Genomic DNA, 15,055 nt, shown 5'->3' with positions numbered 1-15,055 from the left:
TACTAAAATTGCCTGCTTAAGAAAGTGAGAGTCATCTCTTAAGGATTAATATGCACTTCTCTCAAAATTACTTCCATATTTCATAGAGACATGAAGATTTGTTACAGCAATTATTTTTTAAAAAAGTTCTGAGATGAATTGTGCATTTGTGGAAAAGGTTCGGTGCAATGCACATGTTGTGGCAGATGTGGTAAAAGCAGTGGTTATGATGAAAGGAGGTGATCTGCAAAGGCAGGAAAATGCAGGGTCTGTCACAGGAGGGAATCTCAGTTTGGGCAGAGTCCTTCAGCTGTGACAGATGACACCTCTTTAAGCCACGTAAGAACTTGGAGAATGCAGGAAGAGACAGTCCATGGTCTACGTTCACACTGCACATGTATTATAGGGTGGAGTAAGATGTACTTTATATGAACAGGAGCAGTGAAGGTGTTACAGAGCACATAAATACTGTTTGCATTTGCTTTTTGAAGACTGCTGCCTTGCACTGTGGTACATCGTAACAACGGACTTCCAGTGCTGTCCTTGCTCAATAAATGTGTGTCAGCAGTGTCAGCTTCAGAGTGCTCTGTTATGTGGTGAAGCACCCAATGGCATTGTGATGGGTCTTTATGACATTGTAATAATCAAACTTCATTTATGGAGTTATCAAGAAAGATTAAGTGTTAGAAATAATAAAGTTTACTGTAAAGTGGTAGCACTGGAAAGTTTCTGCAGTAACCAAGTTGTATGAATCATAGAATGGGTTGGGTTGGAAGGGACCTTAGAGACCATCTAGTTCCAACCCCCGTGCCATGAGCAGGGCACCTTCCACCAGCCCAGGCTGCTCCCAGCCCCGTCCAGCCTGGCCTTGGGCACTGCCAGGGCTGGGGCACCCATAGCTGCTCTGGGCAACCTGTGCCAGTGTCTCACCACCCTCAGGTAAAGGATTTCTTCCTTATGTCTAATGTAAATCTCCCCTCTTCCAGTGTAAAGTCATTCTCCCTTGTGCTGTTGCTACATGCCCTTGTAAAAGCCCCTCTCCAGCTTTCTTGTCAGCCCCTTTAGGTACTGCGAGGCTGCTGTAAGGTTTCTTCTGCTGTACACACTTCTGCTGCAAGCGCCTTCTCTTCCCCAGGCTGAACAGCCCCAGCTCTCCCAGCCTGTCTGCACAGCAGAGGGGCTCCAGCCCTCTGAGCACCTTTGTGGCCTCCTCTGGACTCACTCCAGCATGTCCATGTCCTTATGTTGGGGGCCCCATGTGAAAACACATGTCTCTTAGCAGAATAGGTGGTAAAACTGAACGCTACTGATGATGTAAGTACAGCCACATTGTGTAGATAGTTTTTCCTTGGATCTTTATGTCTTTGCATCCTTACTGTGCTTTCATTCAGGTACCTGACGGTATCTTGTAATTAGCACATGCCCTATGCTGTATGAGTCCCAGAGTGATTCAAACGATGGTGAAGCGATTTTTGCAGCTAGGTGCTTGGGGAAGGAGTACAGCAGGGCAAGCTGTCCAACACGTCCTCCTAGCATTCAAATAGACTTTGATGTAGGAAGGGCAGCTGAGAGAGATCCTTAAAGGCGTGACCCTGAAATCCTAGGGAAGGAGGCACCAGGAGCACAAAAGTGGAAGGTGACTTAGAAAGGGCGACAGTGAAATGGTGACATTCATCAGAGGATTCAAGGGGGAAGAGAGAGAAAGAGAGCGTAAACATTAAAATCTGTGAACTACAAGTTGGCAAACCTCAGTAAACTCAGAAGCGGGAGACGTGGCTCAAGAGGGTTCTTTCAGAGGCAAACCTGAAAGGAAAAGAGGAGACTTAAGATGAGGTAGCAGTTTAACAAAATTTTTTGTTATGGAGACAAGGACAGACTGTCCCAGTTCAAATGAAAGTAGAAAATACAGTTACACACTAACTTGATACGTTTTTCCAGCATGAGAGGGAAGTTAGGAAGGAAGCAAGCCTGTGGAAAGTCTGACCTAGTTTCCAATAGGGATAAGTATAAAAGAATGTTTATGTTTCTCTGGTTATTTTTTTTGTTGTTTTTTTTTTGATGTTCTGTAACTTGTGCTTGCCAGAACATGCACCTAGTAGTGGCTGCGGGGAAAACAAAGAATCAGAGTATTGTAGTAATGAAAGGAAGACAAAGGACTTGGTCTGCTGCTCAGCAGGAAGTTACCAACTTCTGACACTAAAATATTTTATTAAAATGGGGGAAGGGAAGCTTGTATCAGTCTTTGGCTAAGACTTTAATTGAGAGCAGATGGCAAATTAAATCACTGGATGCTGAGTGGCTGGTGTGAAATTATACAACTTCAGAGCTGTGAGCTGTTACCTTTGACACCTTGGGAAGAGTAAATAAGCTTCTAAAAAATCCCAGAAGAATGAACATAACACTTAGGCTGCCTTATTCATAATTTTTAATTTCAGTTTTCAGAAAGGAACATGGAAACATAAGAACTGTTGCAAGAAACCAAGGAAACCAATAGTATCCAGCAAATTTTTCTTTTCAAAAATAAACCATGTCAAAGAAACTGAATGCATTTCTGTAACTTGTTAACAAGGAAAGGATTAGTACATTACCATGAATTGAAGTGAAGCTTTTAAGATGCTAAACTAGAAAACTGTGGTCTGCATATAAACTGCTATAAAATGGGTGGAGAAATCTTTTCCTAATGTATCAATAGTCCAGGGCCCTGAAAGGGATACGGCAGGTGGGAGTGTGTAGCAGCCCGTTCTAGGTCTGGTGCTGGTCAGTCTTCAATGAAGTGGATGATGCAATGGAGAACATATTGAATCTGCAGGTATTGAAATAAAAGACACACACTGGATGTTTCCACTAAAAATAGAAAGGGACTGGATGAGCTAAATGTATAGTCTCTGTTTTTCATGTTATTTCATCAGACTATTTCAAGATTTTGTGGAATAAGCCACTGTGAAAACTGAGAAGGGACAACTAATTGTGTTGCTAGTCTGTAGAAAATCCTGAGATACTTGTAGGAGTCAAATTTGACATGCAGCAGTAAAAAAAAGATATATGCCTGTTTACGCATTCCAACATGACAGCTGATTTGTGAGAATGGTGAAGTCGTCCTGCTGTACCCTGTTTCAGAAAGACTTCTTCTGAAGTGCCGTGTAAAGCTTTGAGCACTGGATTTGGATCTGAGTTTTCCAAGGAGCTGGGAGAAAGAAATCAGACTAGAAAAGCACACCTTCAGTGAAAGGCTGAACAAATTGAGAATTTTTTAATTTTTTTTTTATCTCTGGGAGAGGAATTCCTGATTTTTATTTATTTATGTATCTGTGTGTTGTTTCTGTGATTGATGTGACTGCAACATTTCAATAGTTTGTTTGCCAACAGAAATCATAATAGTACTGGTATTGGCTTACATTTTTTTCTTTTTTAAATATAGAAGAGGTGTGTTGGTGTGGCTAATTCTGCATGTAGTTAATGTGTGTCTAGTAACTTACTTTTTCCCACCTCTTCTTGATACTACATTGTTGAACATTACATATAAATGACTATGGGATCTCTGTAGTTGAACATGAAATAAAGGATGAGCATTTAAAAGTGTCAGGTTCATTCATAACACTGGAAGCACCTTGAATCAGCAGGTCAAACAACCTAAAAGAAATCAAACCCAAATCAGTTTGGGTTGGAAGAGACCTTAAAGATCATCTAGTTCCAACCCCCCTGCCACGGGCAGGGACACCTTCCACCCAACCAGGTTGCTCTGAGCCTCATTCAAATTGGCCTTGGACATTTCCAGGGCTGGGGCAGCCTGTGCCAGCGCCTCACCACCCTCAGAGTAAAGAATTCCTTCCTTGTATCTAATCTAGATCTCCCCTCTTTCAATTTGAAACTAAATCAGTTCAGCTGTCACTTAAAGCAGTAGCTCTTCTTCCTGCCCTTTTGAGAAAGTAACTTTTCCCTTAGCCATAGTAAATGCTTTTTGCAGAATACCTCAAGGGACTGATGGTAGGGGGGTGCTCCAATACACCCTCATTTTGTGGTGCCCTTTGCACGTCCTGCAGTACTTTTGGTCGGTAGCTGGTGTTACTCAGAAGACCATAGGCATATAGAAGATACATCACTCCTTTTGATGAGGCTGTCAATACAACAGTCAGTGCTTAAGTTAACAGCTGCTGTGCAGTCTGCATCTTAAATGCTTTAAAATTATTGAGAGTAAATCCAGTAGAAACAGTAGTGGAGTGGCTGCTGATCTTAGTCAGCAGCTGAAGGAATGGTGAGTCTGGGAATTGGGCAATTGTACCCTGAAGTGCCATGTATACAATTCAACAAATTGCCAGATGTCTTTATGTATAGTATAGTAGTTTACCTGGAGTCAGTAATTGAGGAAGTGCCAAAATAACTGGAAAGGATGACAGGAAGGGGTTTTTTTACTCTTATTTTAGGCCATGAGATTCAGGAAGAAGGAATTGAGGAAAGCTGTTGGGACACGCACACAAATAACATTACAAAACACTACATTTCAAGATAAAGAAATCTGACGGTTGGTTGGTTGGTTGGGGTTTTTTTCTTCCCCCTGGGTCATACTGAGGTGGTCTTGACAATGTTGTATTGGCCAAGGGAGGGAAGAAAAGGAGATATGCCTTCTTAAGCTGAGGAGGAAGGAAGCTGTTCTGAGGGTGGAAGGGGCTGATGGTAGAGCCTAGAGACTGGCATGGAGTAAGCAGGCGGAGCACTAGAAAGAGACATGGCTTAGTGCAGAGAAACTCAACTGCTTTGAGACTAAAAGATGATAAGTTGGAGTTGTAGACTCTTCCTTCCTCCCTTGACCACCTCAATCTGCTGCACTGTGTTCCGTGGTTGCCATAGCCAAGCTGTTCTGCTTGCAGTCATGTCTTTTCCGTCTTCCTTCCTATCTTCCACAAGTCTGCTATTGCTGCCACTTTCCCAACCCCACAGAAAAACCAGTGGAAGTGCTCCAGTGCAGCTGCATCAGGCTCACATGAAGTGCCTGAAGCATAATGCTGAAAGGTGAATAAAGCTATGAGGACATTGGTGGTTATCTGCTTGTAGTGGCGTTGCAAGGTTTGTTTGTACATTTGTATTTGGATTATCTGCTCTCTTGGTGAATAATGTTTAGTGTGTTTGTTCAGCTGCAGGAATTTGTTAATCTTTCTTTCCTTCACTTTCCTCCCAGAAATGAGAATAATCTCACCATGGAGCAGTTCAGCAAAGATTTGATCGCAAGAGCTTTCGCTGCTTGCGCTTTTCTTTCTTTTTTTTTTTTTTTTTTTTCCCTGTCGCTGGGAGAATACATTTGTAGTGGTAGCTGGAAGAGAAGAAAACTGAATGTGCAGGATTAAGCTTGAGGCCCCAGCTTCCTGTATAAGGGGAGAGGAGCTCGCGAGCCCAAGCCGCCAGGCAAAAGGAAAAAGGGTAATGGACAAACATAGACTGTGCCGTTTGCTGCGCTGCATTCCAGCTGCTGCTGGGTGGACCTCCTGCTGTGGGACATGAGTGACATTTGGGGCAGTCACCGTCAATGCAAAGCTGCCCTTTCGCTATGCTGAACATGGGAGCTAATGAGGGAAGGTTGGCAGTTTCTCATGGTTTTAACAGTTCAGAAAGCAATAGGGTTTTATTTCTGAGAGGGTTTAGGTAAAAGAGCACCTCATATGAATTTTATTATTCAAGGCTAAAGCAAATGTTGAGAAGTAGGAAAATAGAAGTTCTTGGAAAAAGAGCACATGGAATTCGCCACTCTTCAGTTGAAGAGCCGCAGGTTTGTAGGAGGCTGTCTCTTGAATGCCGCAAAGCCAAGCAGCTTGCGAGTGCCCTGTTCCAAAACCTGCCTGGACCTCTCTTCCCTTTGAAAACTCACTTAGAAATGTGGGTTTTGTAGAGTTTACAGCTCGTTTTCAGTCTCTGATGGGGAACAGATCATCGAACAATATTTGCTACCAAGTTCTCTGCAAACCAGGCACTAGAAAGTCTCCATTTTCCGTGTCTTGCACCTTAGATTTGTCTTTTTGTAGGGAACATGAAGAGCCACCTGAAAATCCAACCAGAGTGAAATCTTTGAATGATAGTAACTTAATGATAATTTTAAAAGAACTTGGTAGTAAATTAGGTTAAAAATAATACTTTCTGTTTTCTACTTTCTTGCTGCGATAATAAGCAGAGTATCCTAGCTCACATGCAACGTGATACCTTAAAGAAGAAAAATTAAAAGGTATCTTTAAAGGGTAATTGGGCTGATGGTTGGCTTAAACCTGTAGCTGCAGCCGTACAGTCCAGTATGTACCATTTCTTTCAATCACTTTAACAAAAATGACTTTTCTGCCCTTGATATCATTCCCCTGTTCTACTTACCCTTCCAGCAGCGACAATGCGTAGAGATGAAGACAGAGTTTATGTTTGTTATGTTTGTCCTTCGTTCTGCAGATTGTACTTCTTGTGCTCCTTTCTCAAAGGACACCTTGTCCAGTTCCTTAAGCGACAGCTTGCTGGTGGCTTCCTGGAAAAGATACTTGAAGGCTCCAGGGAATTGAACTTGGCGATACTGCCTTCTAACACAGTCTTGCAAGACACAAACACTTAAAAATACTTCTATGGTAGCAGTATAATTGGACTCTTGCTTTCTAATTTCTGAAACATCTGGGTTCATATTCCGCAGTTTGTTTATTTTTATCCAAGCCTAAGGATTAGGAAGCCTGAGGCCGTAGCGGAGCCATCAGTCTGCAGAATCAAGGCTTAAACAAGAAGGATGAGATCAATGTGGCCATCGTTCTTAGAAGGACTTCTCTCTTCCTAGAAGTTTTCATCCTTTATAACAGGCTGTTCTTTTTCTCCCTCTGCTTTCTTACATAACTTTTTCTGCTGTAAATGGTTTTGCTTGTGGGATTTGTTTTTATTTACATATGCTGTTAGTACTGTGGACTATAGATGCTTACTTGAAGCCAGGATTCTCTTTGTCTTCTTCATGTAAACAAATCAGTTTTCATGTATAGCTGAAAAAAATCTGTTCCACTTCAGATTATAACACAGTTATGGACCAGAATGTATTATACTCCTTATTGTGGATCCGGTAAGTGATTATCTTTTTTTGATGGCAGTTATAAAGCTACAAAGTATTGTTTTAAAATTGGACTGGTAAGTGGTAGAATATTTTGTTACAGCTTAATTATGGAAAACAGGAGCTTATGGTTTACCCTTACTTAAATGTGTACATGAATCTTTTTAAAGTAATAGGGCAAATATAGTACTGTTTCTGGAGGCTTAAAAAGAAGATTTGTTCTCTAATATTAAATTTTTGATGTATTATTCATGAGGAAAGCAAAGCTGAAAGCTTTTTTCTCCTCTCAGTAGAAATGAACTTGGAGAATACATTATCTGTACAGAGAAAAGAAAAAAATAAAAGTGACTAACGCTTTCTCATACTGGAATGGTGCGTGCAAGTACTATGAGAATTTCCTCAGGGAGAAGAAGCCAGAATTTTATTGAAAATAAGCTGATACAATCATTGCATAGTTAGCACAACATTACTGGAATTCAGTTCCTAAAAATAGTTAAAGTAATTCTAGTTAGAATGTGTTTTTTAGAATGCCAGAGTGACTGTTTATTGAAGTTGCTTTAAACTCCATGTTTAGGAATTACTACCTCTGGTTTGGATATAGGGCTGGGCTGCATATTTTTGTTAGTTATACCACTTTCAATCTAGCTGTTCAAGATGTATGCATATGCATGCTATGTATTCATGCATGTGTGTATGTACTGTTGTTCTAAGGCAGGCAAAATTTGTGTGAGCTTTTCTATTTATGGCATGTAAATGGCATTTGGAGAAACATTTAAACATATTTAGCATTATGTAATATAATAAATTCTTTCAATATGGAATATTTTAAACCTGGTGCAAACTTAGGTTTGTAATTGTATTTTCTGCTATATATATATATGCTATACTACTGTCTGCTATGGTAGTATCACAATAAACAACAAGTATAAGCTAAGTGATGTCATTTTTAGTGTTCTTTTTCATTTGTACTTTCTCATTCCTAGATCATGCTTGGTTTAATTGCCTGAAATGACTCAAGAAAAAAACAAAACCAACCAAGCTGCATGTTTAGACAAGAGCTCTCAAGATTCGTTTTTCCATTGCTTTACTAGAATCTTAAGCAACAAATTAGTTTATTAATAGGAAAAATATCTGTAATTACTTATAGCCAAACACCACAATTATATTTTGTGGAAGGTGTACCTTAAATTGTTACTTACGTGCTAAGGACCTCGTCTAGCAGTGTTTCCTAGATAGTTTACTGTCATTTCTAGATGTTGGATAAAACAGTGCGTGATACCACTGCAGGAATTTATGGTACCTATGATAAGGGAATAAAGTTAGGTTGTTAGAGAATAAAGTTAGGGTGTTACAAGCTAAGTACTTCTCTAGACCTTACTATTAAATTATATGAGTACCTCTCAAGTTTTTATATATATTCAGCCCCAAGCTCCTAGTGGAAGGCTGTGTGTGTGCTTTACCTAAGAATAAAAATAAAGGAGGAAATGTTTTGTACGTGCTTTTTACCCTGGGTTTAAAAAGTCGTTCTATAGACAGGGAACCATAGCACAAAACATATAAAGCCACTTGACAAAAAAACATGGAAATTCAGAGTGGAGCAGAAAAGTGAATCTAGTTCTCTTTAGACTTTAACTGGTTGTCTTAATTGGTGGGGTTAACCTTTTTCTCTTTGCAGTACATACATCCTATTTAGAAGCAGAAACACAGTATTGTCTTTTGTCACTTCATCTAAATCAATCCTCAATTCCGTATGCCCAGTTCTTACTTGGAGCAGTTAGTACCTTCTGGCATTACTTGGATTTTTGTATTGTCTTTGCTTTTAACAGGAGTATCCAAAACATACAGTTGCAAAAGAAACTGCATATTTCTAGCTCTTTTTTTACATACTCACTTCCAGCCATATTCCTTAATATTTGCTGTGAAATTACAGTGACATAAAACACAAACTGATACAGATGTTTGTACCATAAGCAGAAGAGCAAGAGGAATGTTGCAGGTTAGTAGAACTTGGCATTTTTGAACATTATTCATGAAGATACACCTATCTTTGGGATTGAACAGAAGACTTAAGATAGGAGTGGGAAACTTAAAACCTGTGGCCAGAAAGCAGGCACAAACATTCGATGAGTGTTATAATTACCTCGCATTGTTATCGGATGGTGGTGAAGCATGTTTTAACGCGTGGCTTGTTGAAGGTATTTGGAAACAGTGCTCATCCTTCATTAAAGGGATGAAACAGCCTCTTTCAGTGCTTGAGCTCATCTATAAATGTGCACTAGGTGATTAAATAAGATCTTTGAACAATTGCATTTTCTCAAATGAAGAAAAAAAAAAACCCTCAGTGTCCAAGGTATTCTCTGTATGAAAAAACATTCCATTTTCACCTCTTGGCAAAAGGAGGGAGGGAGAGTGGAGAAGAAACTGCTGTGAAAGCCCACCCAGCAGGTTTGCCCTGTTTGTGTAAGCTCTTTCCCTTGCAAATTGTGTTGTGGTCTTTGAGCTGGTACACATAATCTTTAGGGCAAATAATCTTCCATCAAATGTTCTTTCATCAGACTGTTCTGTACCATGGCATTTTTCACACAGCATATCATGGAGAACTTGCTGGAGTCTCCAGGAATCCTGAAAGCTGGGGTACATTTGGTGGGTGCAGGAGATCATGTTTGGTGTCCCTGTTCCTGATTCAGTCTTGCTGAGGAACCTCAGGTTAAGCCCTAGTCCCGTGTTTTGTTTTTCTTGCGAGCAATCTTTTCCGTTTGTAATTTGGATGTTCAGGTTTGTAGTTTCAAGTGGTTGGGAAGTAGTTGCATTGATATGGGTAGAGGAGTAGAAGGATTCAATGAAGGGGTTATTTTGCAGAATTTTTAGGATAAGCAGGCTTGATGGATTGTTTCTGGTCTTAGCCAACTCCACTGACTTACAGGAAAGACTAAAGCGGTGATGTGGGGGATGGTGATCTTTCCCCTAACTGTAAATGTTTGCAATATAAACAGCTGAGCTATTCATCAGGGGCTCTCAGTGGAGAGAAGAAAAAAAAAATATTTGGTGTTTTTAGGGTGGGTTCTAGTGTAGACAAATTAAATGAATTACAACCTACAACTGCTTATCAGCTTGGCTTTGTGAATGCTGCCTGTGGTCAGCTGGACTGATGAGTGAGCTACCAGGAGGTTATGGAGGATATCCACATAAATTATTTTGGAGCTACAATAATGTAATTAAAACAAAAAATAATAATAATCATTCTGTTCAACATGGAGACCCATTACCACCCAGAAACTTCCCACCACCAGCCGTCTGGCCCTTGGCAGGAGATTTTTGGCAGTGTGAGTCTTAAACACAACGGACCTTACTTTGTTTATTTTGTAGGGCTGGAGTTCCTTGCTTGTGTTGGGACCATGGGAGGAGAGGACTTGTGCCTTCGTTCATGCACATGGTGTTTCTGGAGTAAAGTTCTTCAGCAGAAAAGAGAATGTCTTCATAGCATTGCAAGAGTTAGCTCCAGATTTGTACTGTTGATCTTTGTTAAATTTTGGTCTGGGAAAATCCTGTTTGGTCATATCTTTCTCTTGTCATGTTGTTCCCTGTGTCCCCAAGAAAAATAAGATTTTCCTAAGGAAGGCAGTAATGAAGCAGATATGCTGCTATTTGTCCTCCTCATTTTGGTTATGTAGGAGCGGGAGAGATGCCAGACAGTTAGCTTGTTTTGCAGCAGGCACACAATCACATACAATGCTTTTCTGCTTTAGCTTTGTGTAGCTTTGGGAGATTAATTCAAATGCAGAATTTTAGTAATTCATTGATTATGCTGGGGCTGGGCAGAAGGAGCTAAATGGGCAGGGAGAGGCTCTGCCCGAACTGATTAGCACTCAGCCAATAGCCAGAAGACAGCTTTTAAAACTGCTTGTGCCATGTTATAGTGCAGCAAGTAATACTTATTATTTGGGCCAAAAGGGATTTTTAAAGCTGTTAGGATCAACAGCGCACACAGCTGTGGCAGGTGTGACCGTCTTAGGCGATGCTTTTCTCAGTGCAAGTTTTGCTGCACGCAGCCGGGGATCCCGGAGGCACCCGTGCAGTTTTCGGTTAGAAATCGTTGTTGCTGCCCCCCTCTTCCGCCTCAGTGTAAGTTACAACCCACATCACCGGGGGTTGTTGTAGTGAACACCTGCTTGCAGAGCCGGTGCAGGCGTCTCAATGCCAACTGGCAAAGTCAGAGTCAGAGTTGTGCTGAGCGTGTGAGATGACTGAAGAGGAGTGATGCGGAGTGTTGGCTGCTGGCTGGAGCTCTGTAAGGTTAGAGCTTATTATTTTGGGGAGAGTAGAAGGGGCAGGTCTTAAAGATGGCCTTCTAAGTGATTGAGTATATGCTGAGGTATAGATTTCATATGATTTAAGATTTATGGGTCTGTATGCCTGGGTTTTTCTATCTAAGCTAAGTGCAGTAGATGACTGGATCAGTCATCTGGTTTGGGCTCCTACATGAGATCATACATCAGCTGCTTTTGTCCCCTGAGCCTAATTGGGACCTCTGCTATTAGAAGTGCTCTTAATAAGACAAGGGTCCTGTCTCCCTAGGAGATGAAGTGGCCTGAAAGACGTGGCTTTCCTTGGTGCCAAGAACAACAGGACAGTACGGTCTGTTTAATGCAAATGGTTAAAGGTCGGCTCCTTTATCCCAAGAAAGAAATGGATGCAAAGCGGTGGGGGATAGTATCGTGTTATGTGCGCACCCTCGCCCCTGCATCGTTGATGAAGGGAAACAGCTCTTTATTTTTTTAATTTTTTTGCCAGATTGGGCAGAAACCAACTGATTGGAAATGTTCTGCATAAACGGCTTGGGCAAGAATCTACATTGAGAAACTAGGGCCTGGGCAAGCAGTAATATTAAGAGTAATTTCTGTTGCATCATGCCTTGGTTATCTCCTACAATTAGCACAAAGGCATGTCCTGAAGAAGTAAGCTAGGAAAGAGTGTTAATTTTGTTAATGGGTGCAGATGCTATTTTTACCTTCTTTTATTTTCCTTTGATAAGATCAATATATGACCTTTGTTTGGGGATAACAAGTGGGGTTTGTAGAATGTATCCACATAATTACAAATGTCATCATTTTTGCTTTGGTAAACAACAAAAAGTTACTGTACTGCTTCAGCTATTTTTGTGTTTAGTTTTTTTCTACCAGGTTTTTTTCCTGGTAGAATTAAGGAAACAGTTTAAATATAAACTTCTGCAAACTTGGTAGTCATGAAGACACTGGGTTTTTAACATCAGTTATACAGCAGTCAGTCATTTATGCTTTCTCATGACGTACATGTACAATAACAAGTGGGTAGCTTTCTGCTTTATGGGATTGTTAGAAGCTAAAGCATGGGTATTAAATTGTGTGCATTCCTTCTAGTACAAAGTTTAGGATATTTCAAATAGGTCAAAAGTACTTGATGTTCTGGGTATTTGGAGAAGCAATTAAACATGTCTGCAGCTGTTCCAACCTGCAGCTGAACTGTCAGCTTGGTAGAGTCATCCAAGTACTTGTTCAAGGCACCAAAATGCTTTTTAAAAAATGTCCTCCTATTAAGATTTATGGAATAAGAAAAATTAATATTTTTTTTTTTAATTTTTATTATCTAAATTTCTAAACAGGCAGTAAACTGTGGCTTTATTCTAGAAAGCAGTTGCTGGAAACTGGGCAAATTCTGTTACTTTTCTTGTCCAAACTGTAGTAAATTTATCATACAAAACTTGCAGTTTCCCAATATCTTTTGTTTCATTCTTAATCTAGCTTTCTGAATATCATACTTGCAGGTGGGAATTTGTTGCTTTTAATGGCCTGGGAATACAGGATGGATAAAATAATCTTGAGTTCAAAGTACAAGGTCAGAAGAGCTAGGAATTAATATTTTCCAATTTATTTCTTGGCATTAGTTAAAAATATACTTAATACTAAGCAGTACCTGCAGTCCATGCTGTTAAAGTGCTTGCTGGCATTGTTTGAAGTACTTTATAGACTGTTGATAGTTACCATTTCAGGCTTCTTAATTCTTAATGTGAAATATTGCATTTATCTCTTTTAATAAAATTACAGACTTGCAGAGTAAGGCAAGTTGAACGTTTTCTTTAAAGGTGGTTTTGATATTTAGTTAAGCTTTGTGTTTTGGTACAACTTACATACTCAGCCAGTGGGGAAATAAAAATCTTTGTATCAGACTCCTAAACATTTTTAAATGATGTAAGATGTATATTGGTTTTGGCTGTTCCTTCCTCTGTAGTCAGGGTTTGTTGTTTGGGTTTTTTTTCAGTTGATCAGGATTCAGATAGACATTTAGATGTTTTAAACTTAATAGGAGTGCGTTATGTTTGTGTCTCAAAAATGACAGCATGTGTCCTGCTGGCCTTTTTTAATACACCCCAGGGAAGACAAGTTTGAAAGCCAAGGAGGGAGGGTTTGTGCTTCACCAGGGCAATGCTAGGTATTTTAGCAAATGATTAATAAGAATTCACGGTACACTCATGTGGGGTTTTTGTGATGTGCCTCTTTACTTAGGAGTGCAGATGCTTTGTTACACAAAGATGAAATGCAGCTTAAAATTTTCGTCAGAGAGATCTGGCACTGCTGCTGTTCCACAAGTGACACGCTGAATTGAAAAACTGCAGTGATTGATGCTGTAATTACTTTAGATTTAATATAGTTACTGAATATGTGTAGGTCTTACAGAAAACCTAAATTCATCAAAATTCTTTCTAGTTTAACAGGTGAGGGCGGATGCAACAGTTTGAAGAAAAAAAGCAGCAAATACAATTACAAACATTTTTCTCTCTGTAATATGCACTAGCATTACATGTCCATAAATATTGTATTAAAAAAAAAAGAGAGAATTTATGAAGGATAATCTTAAGGTTGAGTAAATCCTATTCCATGGAAGCTGAAGCTGGAGGAGAAACTACTTTGGCAACAATTCTTCTAAGTCAGGTTTTGTCCCAGCAGATGCACTCAAGTGTCTCACAGCCTGCTCCTTGAGAAATCCCTGTGACTAAAGATGCAACAATTAAGTTTATAATCAAAACCTGATGTTTTAATTTTGCTCCCAGAAGCACTGGATTCAAATAACCTGCTAAAGTGATACTAGCTGTATGCTGACTGTAACTTGGTTTCAGGAGTGTTTTTAGTTGTTAGAAACAGCTGTTACTTTTATATTAATGACCAAAGCACAGATGATGCAGTGATTTACGGCAAGTTTCCTCTTCCAAACGAGTGGGGTTCCTCTTTCTTCCTTTGTATCTGGGTTTCCTAGTACAGAGAAATTTGGGGAGGAATGTGGAAAAACAGTAATTGGTCCAAATAACATCATCTCTATTAAAGGCGATGTCTTTTGAAGTTATGCAACATCTGGTTTTCTTCCAAAGAAGGTAAATATTTCAGAAGTAGTCATGTGTGTGCCCTTCTCCATTAAGACAGTCTTTTCCAGAAATTACATGATTTAAATGGCATTGGTTCTGTTAAACATGTTACCAGAAATAATAGCATCATTTTAAATGTGTACTTTCTCGCAGAGTGGGTGATTTATGAGAACTGCACTCAATATCCACAAAATAGGAATGGGTTGGGAGAAATAAGTGGTAATTGGAAATAGAGATCAAAGGAACTAATTAAAAAAAAAAAAAGTGTCCTAGTTTGATCCTAGTTTGATTTTTACTGTTAAAGATGTATCTTTTGGGGAGAAGACTTTGGATAAGCAATTTCCCTGGAAGGAATGGGAATTGTAGCCTGTCCCAAAATTATTCCCAGGGAGTGAATGAACAATTCATAAGGCAAAATGCAAAACCAAAACTTTTCCTTGCAAGGGAGCACCCTTTAACAGCATTTTGGTGAGATGCATCTGTTAGATAAGAGCTGTTCCTAGGAAAGAGATGAGAAAGCTTACAAAAATAGACTAATGCTTTAGATTTGATGTACTGAAGTATTTTTTGCAAAAAGTACAGTTGGGAACATTGCTGTCTCTATGGGAACATCTTATGGCTGTATTTAGGAA

The 15,055-nt window shown here is 39.7% G+C and overlaps 1 protein-coding gene across 5 annotated transcripts in view; it reads left to right on the top strand.

The window, feature by feature from the left end:
- Positions 1-15,055, top strand: part of CTDSPL (CTD small phosphatase like) — an 84,535-nt gene that overhangs the window by 22,255 nt on the left and 47,225 nt on the right. The gene's annotated exons all lie outside the window — the stretch shown is intronic.

This window comes from Falco naumanni, chromosome 4, assembly GCF_017639655.2.
Source record: "Falco naumanni isolate bFalNau1 chromosome 4, bFalNau1.pat, whole genome shotgun sequence".
In the NCBI taxonomy this organism is placed as follows: domain Eukaryota; kingdom Metazoa; phylum Chordata; class Aves; order Falconiformes; family Falconidae; genus Falco; species Falco naumanni.
This window is presented reverse-complemented; position numbering and strand designations above follow the sequence as displayed.